This window comes from Haliaeetus albicilla, chromosome 5 (genome assembly GCF_947461875.1).
Source record: "Haliaeetus albicilla chromosome 5, bHalAlb1.1, whole genome shotgun sequence".
NCBI classification, from domain to species: domain Eukaryota; kingdom Metazoa; phylum Chordata; class Aves; order Accipitriformes; family Accipitridae; genus Haliaeetus; species Haliaeetus albicilla.
Genome location: NC_091487.1, coordinates 7,219,794 through 7,236,461, shown reverse-complemented (window position 1 = coordinate 7,236,461; position 16,668 = coordinate 7,219,794). Strand labels below are relative to the sequence as shown.

Here is a 16,668-nt window from a genome sequence, read left to right as displayed (position 1 = left end):
GGTCACCCTGGGCGAGAAAACCACACACAGCCACGGTTACTTCTTCCCTGGCAGCTTGTGCACAGATGGAGAAAAGGGGGACAGCACCTTCGGAAGGGTGGGCAGCTGGCTCCCCGAGCCCCCGCCTTTCACGCAGGACCTGGGGATGCTGGAGGGAGGACCGGGGGCTGCCAAGGCAGTCGCTGGGATAAAGCTGGTAGTAGGGAGGCTCGGCAAGACGGGCGGTTGCTCTTGATCTAGCAGGGAGACAAGCTGGAAAGGGAGGCAACGTTGGAAGACAGCACTTTTTATCCTCTGTTTCTGGCTGGATTTTCCCCAGTGCCAGATCAGAAGGGAATTTTCCTCCTCCAAGAGGCAGAGGTTGAATCAGTAAAACAAGATCTTAATATAAATGCTCAGGGCTTGGAAAGCGGAGGTCTCCTTACAGGACTGCATCCCCTGTTGTAGTGATCTCTGGCTGCAGAAATCTTTGGGCTGGAGTCTTAGGACAGTATATCTTGGTTATGGATACAGATCACACTTTTAATATAAAAATACATTTTAGAAGGAAAATGATTCCCAGAAACAGGAATTCATCTGCCAAACAATGTGCGCATAACTGACTTTACACTTAGAGGTGCCAGAAAGTTCAGGAATGAGACCAACAATAAAAAAACAACACACGTGTGAAAAATCTACTACATTAAAGCCAGATTCAATAAAAATAGCACCTAGTTTATACGCTGCAGAAGCTGGCACACGCCTGCAAAAGCCAAAGGAAAAAGATAAAATGTTCAGAAGTTACATGCAGTCCAGAGGAACTGAGCGGCGCTGGAGTAGAGCTGATTGTTACTTAATAACTCATGTACAATATTCTCATGTGTAAGTACTTTAATTCTTCATCCTGCTACTTCTCGGGCAGAAAGACCCAATTTGGAATACTTCAGGCTAATCAATAAGCTTTGTTGTTGCAGCCAAAGTGCTTTGCAATAGATCTTAAATTACCCAAAAGGACTCCAGAATGTTACACCGCACCATTTTCTTTTCTACTCTGCAAACTGACAGCCAATTATTTTGGTGTTAGTGGTATCCCTTATAGGGCTTGCAGCTGTAAAATGCAGCCCCTCCCTTGAGGAACGAACTGACAGTATACAGAAATACAAGCAGTCCAAGCTGGGAGGGGAGAAGAGGTGATTTGCCCGGGGCGATGCGGGCAGTGGGTGGCAGAGGCAGGTTGCAAAGCCAGGTCTCTGACTCCCCCTGTTGCTTTGCCCGCTGGCTCACGCCACCTCCCCAGGAGCCCAATCCGGCTCTGATGCAATGCCGCCTGACAGCAGCAGGAGAACTTGCTGCTTACACCAAAGCTAAATTTGCCTCATTCATTTATTTACTACATTTACAGCCACCTTCTGATGCTGACCAACAGCAAAGTAAGCCTCCAGCAAAGCCCTGTCGATAACTAGACGCCCTGGACCTGGATGACTGAGGCTGCAGAAAAACCGCTCCTGCATGAATCACGCCATCAGGGTGATGCACGCGTGGGCCCTGAAGGACTCCAAAGCCACCCACTTCCAGATCAAGGCAATTTGAGAAAGGTTTGACTCATCTCCCACCAAGGCCTAGGAGCTGAGGGAGAGAGATGCTCACAGGAGGTGAAGATGAGTTAGTCCAGCGCCTGAGCTGTGCATGCTCTTGCATGTCCTAAGGCAGTGGTTTCTTAAAATGATAAATCAAGGACAAATTATAACTCATGTCCTAGGAAGATGCTGGGGATTTTGCTATTTACTGTGCCTAAGCAAACAAGGGCAGGCAGGGGGATCAGAAGGTGGTTCTGGAAGGCAACAATTTCTATACCAGCCCAAGCACATCTGCAAGGGACATAGACACCTACAGGTTGTCTGTATTAAAAAACACTATCATCTGTTGTGTTGTATGCATGCAGGTGGAAGTCACCACTGACTAGATTAAGAGTCTCTCTCAAAAAAAATTCTTTATTTTGAGGTTCACCATGAAGTTGCAGAAGAGGCAGCCTCTGCTCCCTCTCGCAGGCAACATGTAATAGAGCCCCCATCCCAAAACTCAACGAGTGAACCAGGCTGAGGCTCAAGACCCCCAGATGGGTGCAGATTGTTGGCCTGCTGCTAAACAGCGCAAGAGCCTGTCGTCCCCTTGCTCAGAGCTTGTGGCCAAAGAGCAGCAGAGGCAGCAGGGGTTAACTGCCCTATTAGTGCCATGCCTGGAGGAGAAGCATGCTCGAGCGATACTAGTAAGAGAGCTGCAAACTCTAGGGGCGTGATATCATCTGCATGTGGAGGGATTTACGCACATAACACCCCTATGTAGGGAATGACATTAGCTTCTTGAAGGCTGTTGTAGCCCTTCTCCTCCTCTTGCCTATAAATGTAATAATGTTCTCCCGAGAGCGTCAAAACATTGTTCGTGGTGTTTCTGCTTCTTACGTCGCCTGCAGGGTTTGGTCTCCCCGAGATTTGCCAAGAAAGCAGCCAACACCAGGCCAGAGAAGCAAGGCGCACTTTTACACATCTGCCCGGGAGGATGAGGGCTGGGTGAGAGACCACAGCAGGTCCAGCCTCTGGGTCAGCGAGCACCGAGGTGCTTCAGCTGAGCCCCCCACAGCATCTTCCCCATGGCTCCTTTTGCTTGGGACCCCTGAGGATCCCCCCCCCCCGCAGATAAATTCCCAGGGGGTTGATTAGGGGCTGCTCTCATTTGCCATCTTCCCCGTAGCCCCTCAGCCCTGCAGACCTCTGCGATGTGAGGGAGGTGGGACGCCAGACTCACAAAACCCATGGTACCTGGAAGCGGGCTGCCAACAGCAGCCTATTTCCAGGTATTGCTTTATCAAGAAGAGCCCAGCCCGGCTGGAAGTGCTCCCAGGATCGCTGCACATGCTGCACATACCGGGCACGGTCGCTTTGCACCGGCCGGCAGCGCCGCAGGATGCCTGGTCCCAGGAGGGAGAAGGGACTGTGCCAGCCAGCCCTCCCCGGGCTCGGCCGGGGCAATGCCGACAATTTACTGGCCTGGTAGAGGGATGCCAGGCGGACATTTGGCACCTCCTGCTACGCACGGCGTTGGGGCTGGCGGTCTTGGTAAACCCCTTTTGGCCTTAACTTCTAGGAATAGCTTCTTATAGCTACTGGGGGGGGGGGGGGGGGGTTGTGCAAACAAAAGGCAGAGCTAACCTGAGTATCAAGCCAGGAGACCTTCATCCCGCTCCTTTGGAAATGTCAGTCCCAGCAAATGAGACTACCTGACCCGTTACTTTTGGTTTATGTTTGTTACCCAGTAACGGCAGCAAGTATTGCTAACATATACATGGCTCAGAAGTGCTCCTGTTCCTTCCAAATTTCCCCACAAAGATCGGAATCTTTACAGTTTAGGTTACAAAAGCAGGACTTGTTCAGGTGAATGATGCTCACGATGAAGAAGGAATAGTCATTTGCTGATGGACTGGAGGACTAGCCTCTCAGATTAAAGTACAGTGTAGAGCCTATTTCTGTTCATTTCCTAACTATTCTCAATTCTTAGGATCTTCTTACATGCCATAATCAATTAAATATCCCTGTGAAATAAGCAGCTGCTATTAACATAGACTCACAAACCTGGAAGGCAATATGAAAGCCATACCTAAGCCCAAAACTAGACAACGGTCCTGCTTAGGTTTTACCAGAGCCAAGTCCAGTGGAAGAAATGCCTCCTGCCTTGCAAGCTCTACTTCCATGACAGACACCACAGACCGTGTTTCAGGACCCAAGTCTCCACCCTGTGAAACTCGTGCAGAATTGTCAGCTTGTCTTCCAGTTTTTTCTCACCTTGGTGTAGTTTCTGTATTTAATGACACCCTCTTCCACCATCCAGGACGTTCCTGAAAATACTGTCCAGCACCGTGCTGAGTAGAAACCCTTGCTTAAGAGGTCGTGGTATTTTGACCTGGAACCACAAGGTAATCACTGTTTCAGAGCAATTTCCCACCCATCCTACAGGGGCTTTGCCCAGATCGCATTTCCTCAGTTCATCAGGGCATGGAACAGCATCAAAAGGCTGATGGATGCCAAGTTGTGTCACGTCTAATGGCTTTTCCCTTTCCAAATGGTGTATCATGTCATCAAAGGCAACTAGGCTGGCATGACATAATTTGAGAATCCCACTTTATAGCTGGTAGAAACCGAATCCCAGCGAGTCTGTCAGTAATGATATATTCCAGGTAATACAGGATTGAAATCTCCTGGCCCCAGGTCTCAGTTTTAAACTTAAGCAATGTTCTGATTTGCCAACTTCCACAATTTATGAGCTTTGCAATATTTAGTAGCTGACGAGAGAAGGGAAGTAGGTGGGGGGGGTTATGGCCACAGCTTCCTGCTCATCTTCATTCTTAGGCTCCTGGTTTGAAAAAATATAAATAAATTTGGAGGTGCTGAAGGTCTCCAAACCAGAATACTTATAAACATGGGTATATCATATTTATCTATCTAACTGTATATAAGCATTTTATCTCAAAGCTGGTGTCGCCTCACACTCTCCGAACCTTTGGGTCTGATAACACTGTGTGCAGCAAGACACTTCAAGAGAATAAACCAGGGTATCAAAAAGGTACCATTATACAAATAAAATTAATAAATGGTCTACAAATTCAAGAGAATATTTGTCAAGGCTGCCTTTGGATCCAAATTGCCATAAACTTAGACTTCTGGGTTAAGTTGCTAGACTATTGCGGTCTAATCAGTAAAGGTAATAGCAGATTTTTGAAAAACCTCTGTATAACTCAAGTTAAGGAAACATTTCACTGACCTAAAAACAACCCCCCAAAAATAGCATACAAATGCATTGCTTAAAATCAGCACTTGTAAGACCAGTTTTGTTTTTAAGGAATTCAAGCAAATTCATTCTACATCCCTGTATAACTCAGGCAGGATTTCCAGAGCGTCCTGTGCCTGGCAGCTCCTACTGAGGCTGGCAGCACAACGAGTCCCACACCAGGTTACTCAAGGCCCCAGTTCAACGGCACACCTAAATAAATGTCTGCACACAAACCTGCATTTCAGCGTAGCCGTAATTATCACAAGCAAATGGCTCCCAGTTGTAACAAATGGTTGTCAGCTGAGTTATCACCAACAGCAAAGACAAGATGAACCTCAAGGGCTGTGGGAAAGGAGACAGGCTAATAGGGAGAGAAACCTTCATCACGTGCCTTTTATTAACTACCACCTTCAGTCCTGGTCCCAGAAAACTCTGAAGCATTGGTTCTCCCAGACAAATGAAATCAACTTCAGGATTTTTGTTCGCTGCAACATAACGAGATGCTGCAAGAAGAAAAATTACCGGGTTGCTCAGCTCACTCCGAGTTTTCAAGCTTTGGCCTAAAACAGTGATTTGAAAGGGTAATGATGTTTTTCCCCTGGCCCTGACTGTAATGGGGGTTGAAATGTTCCAAATGCTTGTATTTTTGCAAAATAAGGAGGAGCACAAACATCAAGATGGGTTATCCTTTATTATTCAAGCCTGACTCAGAGGCAACCTAAGCTGTAACTATCTCCCAAGATTAGCTGATGTTAACTGCTGGGAACCAAAAGTCCAGTTCCTAAATACCTGGATTTCCATCTCCCCATCAGTACAACAGCAGTAGCAGCGCTCCCCTCCCTCGTGGGGAGAGGTACAGCCAGGCTGAGATTCACCCAGATGGGATGGCACAGTCGAAATACTGAGGCTAGACCCTACTGATGGAACAGATAATATATATAATATATATTTAAATATATATGATACATATTACATATATAATGCCTTACGATACTATTAAACTTACCCTTTACACAGATGAGTTCTCAAAATTGGCCTGGGTCCCTCCATAAGCTGTTGCTAATGCCTCCCAGCACCCAATTCCTGCCCACCTCCCACCTCCTGTACACTGGCACCAGGAGGAGCGTGAGCAGGGCACAGCAACAGCACCCTGCCCTTCCCCTTTGAAGAGGCCTTTTCCTTCCCACTTCAATAACATTTGCCCAACACGGCTCCTCTCCAGGCCACGTACGGAGAAGGGAAAGTTATTTACGAGCCTTTCTTCTTCACATCTCCCTTCCCTATTCGTTTTAGCTGAGTCAGGAGGACTGCTCTGCACCAGTGGTGATGGAGCCAAGCCTGGACACTGCTTTACCGCCTGGCAGTGCTTTTTAAGAGCCATTGCATGAACAGACTGCGGTGCTGCTCCTTTCGTTGTCTGCCTCCTGAATCCACTAGCACAGCTCTGCACCCTACAACACGCTCCCCCCTCCTGGGCTCGCAGCGGGTGTCACTGACCCACCCGATGGAGCTGCCGCCGCCTTTCTGAGCAGCCGCTTCTACCGGCAAATAGATCACATTTGCAAACCACTGCCTGGAAAGTCTGCATGGTATGTGGCTTAATTTTCTTTTCCATAATATGAAATCCAATCTGAAATGCACAGATTAGTTTACTAATCTGTGTAAATCCTATTAATAGCACTTACGCTGCTGCGCTCCCATTCACGTTCTAACAAATCTGTTTAGACTGGCTTGGTTTTCCCTCCTCTCCTGCAAGACCTTCGCACCTGGTTGCGGTCACATCTTCACGAAATAGCTGGCTGTGAATGGAAACTTGTGCTTTACAGTCATCTCTCATATTTTAATTCATGTTCCATGGTCCAACGTGTTCTGGATCAAAGCATTAGTGCTGTAAATCACCACGGTGCCATTGAAGCTAAAGGGATTATACAAAGGGTAGCATGGCTTTGGTGGGGAAGGGCAGAGCCCGTATCCCTCCTCTCCCCCAGCATCGCTGGCTTCTGCGCCTGCTCCTGCCGCAACGCGCCCCGTGCAGCTCCCATCGCACCACGGTGACTCCATCCCGCCCTGGGCACCTTGCTTAAAACTGAGCCTAAACGCTAGCAAAGGACCTGCTTGCAGGAAGGAGGTGATGGACAGTCTCTGGAGCCCCTGGATGCATTCACCCCGGCCCCACGCACATCCCCCCTGTCACCTGTGTGTTTAAGGTGCACGCCTGGCACCAGGGCTCGCGACTATCAGGAGCAGCCTCGCCGGCAGCTGTGTGGGCTACAGGCCCCCCCCAGGCTCAGAGTGACCTCTCAAAGAGAAGGCACCCTCTGTTCTGCTATAGAATAAACCATTCTCTATTTGAAACGACAATATTTACTTTTCCTATAGTGGACTCCAGCAGCTTCCTACATCGCAGTCATGGCGAAGAGGGGTCAGCAGCAGGAATGGGAGAGGACGAGAGCAGGGCTCGCATGCCTGGCTCCGACTTCCTAATCAAGCTGTGCATTAATTAGCTAATCCCCCTCCACGCTGCTGTTCCCCTGCGCTTCATTTCACCACCGCCCCGGAGTCCTTGTAACCAAGTGCCTTTCGGCATGGCCACGGTGAACCCTCGGCCCCTCCATGCCGAGCCATCTTCGTGCAGCCGGGACCGCGCTGTTCCCTTGGGCCAGGCTGGCATTTCCCAAAACCAGCCCTTGGGACGGGCTCTGTGCTGTGGTCCCTCCTGACCTCCCCTGCGAGGCTTCCAGCACCTGGTAGCACATCCCACCCCGTGTTCCAGGCAGGAGAGGATGGATGCAGGAGAAAAAGGCTCCCCAGCAGGCCAGCAGCTCCCCAGACTTACCAGCTGGAAAGGTTTAATGGAGAATGGGAGAACATGGGAACTGTACCCCTCCCAAAAAATCCTGTCAGGTGAGGGATGGAAAAAAATCTACTCTAAATCACTGAAAGGAAGGGGGTTGTGTTAAAACTTCATTTACAAAAGTCCACAGTAGGACAAACCCACTCCTGCCCTCCTTGCTAAGGGATCCCTGCTCCTTGCACAAGCCTGTTGGCTGTGCAAACGCAACGATCCAGCTCTTCCCTCTTCCCACGGCCAAGCAAGGCTCTGAAGTGCCTTCACAAAGCTCAATAAAAAGGCTGGGACTGTGGTGCTGAGCCGGTTCCAGTACAGCCCCAACTACATTTCCAATGGTTTTTCTACCAGAGGGTTAAATAAATGAATAGCATAAAGGATTTGGGGCTCTTCTCCTTCCTCCTCTGTAGCTGAACTGCATCCACTCCCCCATCCAAAAGTGCATGGATTTTCTGTCATCACTGTAGAAACTTTTTGAGGTTGATACAGCTTCACTCTCTCCTAGTTTCTCCTAAAATGGTTTTAAGTCTTTAATTACCTGAATAATTCCTGCTGGTTTGCATGAACGTTAGCTCAGGAATTGTTCATAATTCCTCAGTGTTGTGGAAGAAGAGTTGTAAAAGCATTACCCACACTCAAGAAATTCTCCCCAAATTCTCTTTTACAAGGGATTCGTTTTTTGTTACCTGTGTTAAAGCGTGCCTATGAAACAGCTGTTTGCTTTTAGACCTTTAATCTCTTTGTAAAGATGCCTGTTGTGAGATATTAAAATGCCACAGAGGGAAAAAAAAAGGGAAAAAAAGAGGAATTTTCAGAGAGAGCCTACCAGCCAAACACAATATGCGGCCAGACAGAATCAGAAGCGCTGGCTGCAGTACAAACCCAAGAGGCATCAAACTGCCTCAGCCACAATGGTAACGGTTCACCAGCAAAAGGAATGTAGAAAACAAAATGGGGGGAAGACCCCCCCGAAAGACTGTCTGACATGGCTGATGCCTCTGGTGCATGCAAGTGTGCCGCTTCTGGAAGGGCAAATACAGACTCGCTGGCAGGGAAGTTCTGCCTTCGGTGTCGTCCCTGCCTGACCCTGTGCAGGCAGACCTCATAAAAAGGGATGTTTAAATACTAAGGGTTAGAGCAGGGGAAGACCCCATCTCAGCCCTTTCGTACAAGTGCTGAGCTCCTTTGTAAAATTAGTGTGATTTCTATCACCTTTGCTGCAGAGCATCGTGTACCGATGGCTGGAGACCTTGTTCCAACATCCAGCTCGTGTTTGCTCACAGCCAGCCCATGCTCATCTGTCCTGCACCCGCTCTGTTCTTCCCCTTAAACCGCTCTTTCTTCTCGGACGTGTTTATAGGGGACAGTCACATTCCCCTCTTTCACCTCTGCCTTTCCTGGGCTGCCTAACCAAGCTCTGCCAGAGGTTGGCTTGCAAAGAGTTCCTCGTCCTGATGTCAAAACCTACATCGCATCCCACCATAAGCTGAGACGTAGCATACCCTGGAAGAGTCCCCTTGGTTTTGTACACCCTGCTACCCAAGGAGCTCATAAGCCACCTTCTTCTCCCTGTTGCTCGTAGTCCTTGAACGAACACTCAGGAGAGCTCAGCTCACCCTCTGCCAGGAGGGTACAGCCAAAAGGTGAACTTATCTCACAGCTGCTCTTCAAACCCTCCCCGAGGATGGATTCACGAGCTCCGGGTGCTCGTGCTCGGGCAGTGTCAGGGCTTACTGCCCCTGCCTGTCCCCGGGCTGGAGGCTGCTGCCTTGCCGTGGTCTTGGCAGAAGTAGTGGTGTGTCTCCTCCGTGGTCATCACAGAGTACAACCACTGTACCAAGATACTCTGCAGAAGCTGGTGATTTCAGCCAGTACGTCAGGTTACAAATGTGGTTGCTAGACTTTATTCTCATGCCTTTGCTATGGGGGACAAAGGTTTTTTGGAAGGATAAAATGGACAGGCAAGAAAAGTCACCTCTTAAATCTCATGCAGGCTAGTAGCAGGGGCTAAAAGCCTAGATCACAGAGTTTTGCAACCTGGCTCATCCCAGCATTTGGCTTCAGAAATTCAGGATTCAATTTCTGCTACAAAGTTTGGTGTTGATTCCTGCAACTCGCTGCAGCATCTCGTCCTTCCATCCGGCACTCACCAGGGAGGTGCAGCGGTGCTTCACGGTCCTGGGGCTCAGCTACAGGGAGGTGGTGATGTCGCAGGGAATATCAGCATCGCCTGGTGTATGTGTGCGCTGGGGCTAGTGACAGAGGAATTACTATACAGTTTCATCCACACCAGGCCCGAAAAACCCCTTTTCACCTACCTGGAGTATAAGCTTCCCATCATGGAACAGCTTCTCGTCTATCGCCAATGCTGAGTTGCACAGGACCCTGCCTTTAGGGGACCCTCCACGCGTCACACTGATAAAACTCACTTTGAAATGAATTTTAATAGAAGTACTTAATATTGGCTCCTGTGTAAAGGATCCCAAGTCCTGGCCCATGGTAACTCCCTGTCCTCCATCACGAACACAAACAAGCTGCCAACACACTCCTCAAACGCAGCCGGCGGCTCCAGTGGTCCTGCTGAGGTTTGCGTGCTTGGAAAGAAGTTACAGGGACGCCAGCAGCGGCCCTGACCACGTTGTCTCTAAAGCACAGGGATGCTTTGGAAAGTGATCGTCTACAAAAGTAATGATTTAAAAACCCCAAATCTTTCCTGCTGTCCTCTTGCTCAGCCAGACAGCTTCTCCAGGCACCCATCTATCGTAGGTAGTAATGTTTCTGCTATCATGACCTTACCTCAAGGAGCGTAACCCCAAGTGGGCTCACAGATGCGCTTTGGAATCACCAGAAAGCTCCCAGAATTGAAGGGACTTCATTTGGTATGAAAAGAGCTGAAGAAAAGGGGAAGGGAGAAAAATACAGGCGGTAGATTAGACACTGTGATCTGATCCACTCGAAGCACAAAGGATATATTGAATTAAACGGAGCTGAAACTCAAATTGAATGAAACTGAGAGACAGCAAACCTATGTGTAATTAGCCTACAGCATTTCACTAGCACAAAATACCATGGAGGCCAAAAGCTTGCTGCCGAAAAGTGTGGAAATATATACATGTATGCACACACACACATATATATACCTACACACACACGTATATACACGCATATACTTACGGCCTCTCAGGGCTGGAATGGACTTGACAGCACCATTCAGCCTTTTCCCCAGCTCCAAGGCAAGATCAAATAGACGTCGGTATCTTCTGACAGATGTTTGTCTAGACCTGTTTTTAACAGAGAATCTCCCACCTCCCCAGGCAATTTATTCCAATGCTTCCTTTTCTTCTTCAGCTTTATACACACATGCACATGTATATTTATCTCAGAAGGTGAGCGGAGCAGTCTCTGATGACTTGTACATCAAAAGGCTTGGTAACTCATTTCTCATGGCAAGATCTTTATTGCGAATGGTGTATGAGCCCAAAAGATCCCAACCTGACCTGAGATGACAGGCTGAGCTTGGGGGACCAGCAGATGGGGTAAGGGGGGCAAGTAGGAAAGGAGGGGGAAATTCATTCCTTTTCTTATTAACCCATCAGGTTTGGTTTGCTGATAAAAGGAAGACCAACTTTTGTATACTCCATTTTTAGACTCAAGCATTAAGTTCATCTGGTTTCAGTAAAATAAATACACTTTTGGCTTCCTCAGCAGCCACCTCGGAAGAGAGGCTGTCCTGTCAAACTTAAGTAAGGCAAAGGAGGGAATGAGGAATGAGGCTGCGCAGCTGGAATATGCAAATGGCAGGATGGAGAGTAGCACTTTTCCAGCCACCCTGGATATCTATTACCTCCACTTTTGGACTGACAATGCACCAAATGTTTCATTGCCTGAGGCCTTACAAAGCCGACCGGCTTTTTTAGCTGAAAGCACTAATGTAGAAAGGCAATTGGGAATTAATTATTTAATGGGGTTCTCATTGGTAGAAAGCTTCCACCCCTCCTGCATCTCAGCTACCATTATACATATGTTGCTCTCTTCAGACTCCAGTGATTAGACAGCAGCAGAAAATTATGGCTAAAATCCCATTCCCACTTGCAATGAACTCCATTTAAATTGACAGATTTGCACTCAATAACTAAGACCACAGTTTAGCCCCATGCTAGGAAAATATATTTATGACAAAAAGCATAGACAGATCTCAGCATCTCCATTTCTGAAAATAAGCCATCTCATACTTCTCCTCCCAACCCCTTTTTGACAGGCAGTGGAGGACTATTCCTATTTAAAAATTAAAATCCATGCAAGTAGCCCTATTAGTAGGAAATCGGAATGAGCTCCTTTTAATGTGGCTGTTCGGATGCCACGCTGGAGCAGGCAGAAAGGTGTATCCTGAATCTGCAGCGCATGTTCATTCAGCTCCAGCTTCTCCAAGATTCTCAAGATAAGCATCTATTTCATTTAGAGCCTTTTTAGTGATGACCTGCGTAGAAGCAAATGTCCTTTTGAAGATCTCTCTGCAACAGCTGCATGCCAGAAACTTCCACCCCAGTTACTTTAAGTGCTTAAAAATCAGGCCCCATGTATTTAAAAAATAAAGTTTGCAAAATAAGATTCTGTAGCAAGGCTGAGAATGGGCCTGAACTTCACACTCTCAGCCATCATACGTGGGAAAATGGTAACTTCTTTCCCACAGTCACCACCTCCAGAATCATTCCAGATGAAGCCCTGCCAGGATCCTACCGAAATTCAGCGTAGTGAATTACACCAGGAATTAATTTGACATAATGTCTCGTATATTTCCAAACAGAAAATATATTGGGTTTGCTTCTCTCCCACTCTTCAGATGAAAGAAATATGACTGTACAGATGTGCTTTTCTAAGATCCAGTGGCATGAAACCTGAAATACCCCAGCAAGATGCAGGAGCGAGAAGTTTTTAATCACCATGGAAGCACGACACTTTTGAAGGTCTATGAAATTATATACCCAGGTCTGAGAAGGGTAAACTTATCCGTCTGGGTAGATCTGCTGATAAAGAGAGACAACTCATTTTCTCCCGGAAAGCTGCGTTATATGTTGTTTGAAAAAATAATCAGTCGTTAGAGACCAGTCTATGCTGGGAAGATAAAGAAGAAAAGAAAAAAAGCAGCTCTGAGAGAGATGTTCTGTATGGGAAAAGGAAAGGCAGGGTGAAAGTATTCCCTTCGTTTAAGTGATTCCCTGCAAATTCAGGAGGCAGAAGAGGAGACGGGCTGAGCATCTCTCAGGGCCAGACAGAGCGAGGCTGGCGACGATGGAGGCATATGGAGACCCACCCAGGGCGCAGACAGAGCGGAGGACCCCCAGACCTTGGCTTACGCAAGGTGACCTTTCCCCTCTCTAAAATTTCAAAGCTGGCGTTGCCGGCGCTGAACAGACTGTGTGCCATATGTAACATGACCTCAGCTCCGCTCTGCCAAGCCACTGATGGCATCACTAATGAGAGGTGAAAGGTCCCTTTCTTGCAGCTCGCTCAGAAACCCACCGAGGCGGCGGGCACGGGACGGGCCCCCCGATCCCTTATCCCCGCAGGCAGGCACCCGCTGCCCCGCCGCAGGGCCCGGCCACCCTCCCAAAAATCACACGTGCCCCCATCCAAAGGGTTTGATGGCGCCTCTTCCCATGGCCCAACCACAACGGGCACAGTCCCCTGGCAATGAAAATATTTGTTCAGTGCCCGAATGCAAAGCACGTAGGCAAAGAGCCCTGTATGTAAATCCTGGCCCCGGTCCCAGATGGTGCAGAGGGAGGGGGGACGAGGAATACCGAAAAAGGCCGGCTTTGCACCCCCCCATCACACCGCAGCCACAGGGACGAGGTGGCCAGGCCTTGGTGGGTGCCCCGTGGGAGGGTGGCAGGGGGCCGATGCCGTCACCTCGGTCCCCCCACCCCTGGAGGCAGTGCCACCCCCCCAGCTGCCCCCCTCGACCTAGGGAGTGGCAGGGGGAGCCTGGCAGCCCCCTTATAAATCAGCTTTTTTTTTTCCCAAAATTTTAAATTTTTTTTGCAGCGTTTTGCACGAAAACCATTGCAATGTCTGGCAGAAAAAAATCAACCACTGCACTGCCCCCCCCTTTTTTTTTTTTTTTTTTTTGGAAAATGAGGAGTTTGGGGGTTTTTTTGCAGTTTTCCCAGTGTCCAGCACCACCCCCTGCCCCAGCCATCACCTAAGGAATGGATGGAGGGGACCCACTCGCACGCCACTCCTGAGTACCCAGTTTGCTGCCCTGGATACGCGTGGGGAAGGCCCGTGTGGGTGTCACTGATGTGGGTGGGTGGTGCACAGACACGTGAGTGGGTATGTGTTCACACGGCTGGGAGCGTGTGCGTGCGGGTGTATGTCTACACGTGAGCGGGGGCACGTATGCAACACGGGAGCGGGTGCGTGCATTTGTGGGTGCGTGTGCACACACACGGGTGGGTGGGGGTGCCCACGGCTGGACATTGGAGCGTGACCACGCGCGGGGGGGGGAGGGGGCACAGGTGCGTGTGCAAGGGGGTGGCTGACTGCACCAGAGCGCGTGCCCACACGCGTGGGCGCTGCGGTGCGTGTGCACGGTGTGGATGCAGGCGGGGGCTGCGGTGTCCCTGCACCCCCGGGACCCCCATCATCGTGTGTGTGTGTCCCCGCGGCTCCCAGCTGCCAGCACGGCGCAGGCTTCCGCGGGTGGCCCCTCCGCGCCTGCGCTTTGTCCCGCGTGGGGCTGCGTGGGGGTGTCCCCGAGTGGGGGGTGGGGGGGTTGCTCCACCGGACGGGCTGGAGCCGCCACCACGGGCGCGGAGGGGCCGCGCACCGGCCCCGCGGGGCAGGCTCGCCCGGGCGATCGGCGGGGAGAGGGCGTCCTTGGTTCCTTTCGGTTTTGGGGAATGACTCATTTATGGCATATGCGGCACTGTCGAGGTGGGATAGCGAGGACCCACCCGGGCGTGCAGTACATCTATCCCACCCGCGGCCACGCTCCTGCCTCCCCACGCAGGGCCAAACCCCGCAGGAGAAGGGGCTGCCTTAACCCTCGCTGCTTTTCTGCCGGGAATTAATTTTTACATCGCGTCCCACCGCAGAGAAATTCAATTATTCGTTTCAAATACTTATTCCGCCCCCCCACTCCGCGGCACACCCGCATTTCATGGGAGCGCAGACGAAGCTACCCACGCGTGTTGGGTTGCGCTGGGGTATATTCCGCTGCCGGCCGCGGCGTGGCTGCAGAGGGGCAGCCGAGGCGTGTTTTTCTCCCACGGAGGAACCGCACCTCGGGGGGAAGCGGCGATCGATCCGGCGGCAGCCCAGCGCCCAATTTGGCTGCAGCTTAATTCGAGCTGCATTATCATATTTAAAAAAAAAAAAAAAAACAAAACAAAAAAAAGAAGGGGGGGCCAGAAATTGCAATTATCATTGTGTCGGGTTACGGCAAATGCCATTATGCTGAGAAACGGGAGGAAAACAATGCCACGAAAATGCGAATCGCCTTGCTGAGAACGCGCTGCTTGCTGCGCGGTCCCTGCGCGCCCGCGGAGGGCTTCCACTCCCCCGGCGTGGGGCAGAACCCACGGCGCGGGGGGGGGGAGCGGAGCCACCCCGGCAGCACTGGGGGGGGTCTGGGGAGGTGTGAACGGGTGGGGATGGGGGGGAGTCCCCCCCTTTCCGTGGGGGGACCTGCACACTCCGGAGACGCGTGGGTACCCGAGGGTCGCGTCACGCACACGGACACGAACACGCAGGGGAGATGCAACGTAGCCGGTGCCGGCTGGAAGGCAAGCCGGCAGGCTTCCGTGCAGAAAAGGAGTTAAACCCCGCCGTTGTCCTTTGATTTAGGAAACGGCTCATCCAATTCAGTTCCAGATTATTCAGGGGCAGACTGCCTCGCTCGCTCCCTCTCTCCCCACACCAGCCCAAACATCTTGAAGTAATCAGCAGCTGAGAACGGAGACGTCCCCCTGGCATCTCAGGTTAAAGAAGGAGGTCCAGGAAAATGTGGTAGAGCCATTACAAGAAACCTGAGATGCATTCATCAGAGACTCCAATTGCCATCGCATTAGGATTGATTAGAGACCAGCAGTACCGTAATGACCCGGAAAGAGGGGCATACGGGGATTATTAATATCAGACTTCTTAAAAAAAAAAAAAAAAAAGAAAGAAAAAAAGGAGGAGGAGGGAAAATTTAAAAAACAAAAGCGCATCGCGGGGCTGCCGCTCGTATGCAGACTTACCTGAGGAGCACAGGCACCGGCGAGCCGCACCGACGAAAATTTATCTAACTTCTAGGGAAGAAAAAGCCAACAAACACGGAAAAAAACCCACCTCTGGACCCCCTGCAATCGCCCGCTCCCATACACGGCTGCCACCGAAATTTCCCAGCGCCGGGGCTGCGCAGGCGGCGGCTGGGGCGGGGGGGGGGGCGGCCGGGCTCCCCCACCCGGGCCAAAAGAAGCCGGTCCCCGGGGCCGGCGACAGCAAGGACAAGTTAAGGAGCCTCCAAGGAGGAGCAAGGAGACCTCGGTGGCTCGTCTCCTTCTCAGTTCCCTGCGCCAAAACAAATCAGCCCCTCCTGGTCTCGGTTTAAATGTAGCTCACTGGATAATTAACTCCATCTTTCCAGCCCTGCTTTAACTGTTTATTTAGTGTCACCCCGTATTACCATCACTAGCACTTTCCTCTGAACAGGAGGAGCTGGAGGGTTTCACCTCCCAAAAGGAAATTCTTCGTAGCTTAAAAGAATCAGCATCCAGGAGGTACATTAGCGAGCAGGAAAGGGGGGGGGGGGGGGGGGGGAAGGACGGCGGAGGGGGCAAAAGCAGGCGAAAATAAGGGTGTGGGGGGACAGGGACAGAAAGACGTATCGGCCGTCAGAGAGAGAGAGAGAGAAAGAGAAAAAAAAAAAAAAAAAAACAAAAAAACAACGCGTGATCACTTCTAATCCTTTGAAAAATGTCCCGGTAAGTGCGCGAAGAAAGAGCCCTTTGTGCCCTGGGGATCGCCCCCACCGG

General features: G+C 50.4%; 1 long non-coding RNA gene across 1 annotated transcript; it reads right to left on the bottom strand.

Annotated features, from left to right (window-relative positions):
- Positions 1 to 1,853: 1,853 nt before the first annotated feature.
- LOC138685391 (uncharacterized) lies at positions 1,854 to 16,020 on the bottom strand. Its single transcript, XR_011324609.1, has 3 exons — positions 15,892 to 16,020; positions 5,035 to 10,539; positions 1,854 to 4,383 (listed from the first exon to the last, which is right to left on the bottom strand). It is a non-coding gene; the product is annotated as an uncharacterized lncRNA (long non-coding RNA).
- Positions 16,021 to 16,668: the final 648 nt, after the last annotated feature.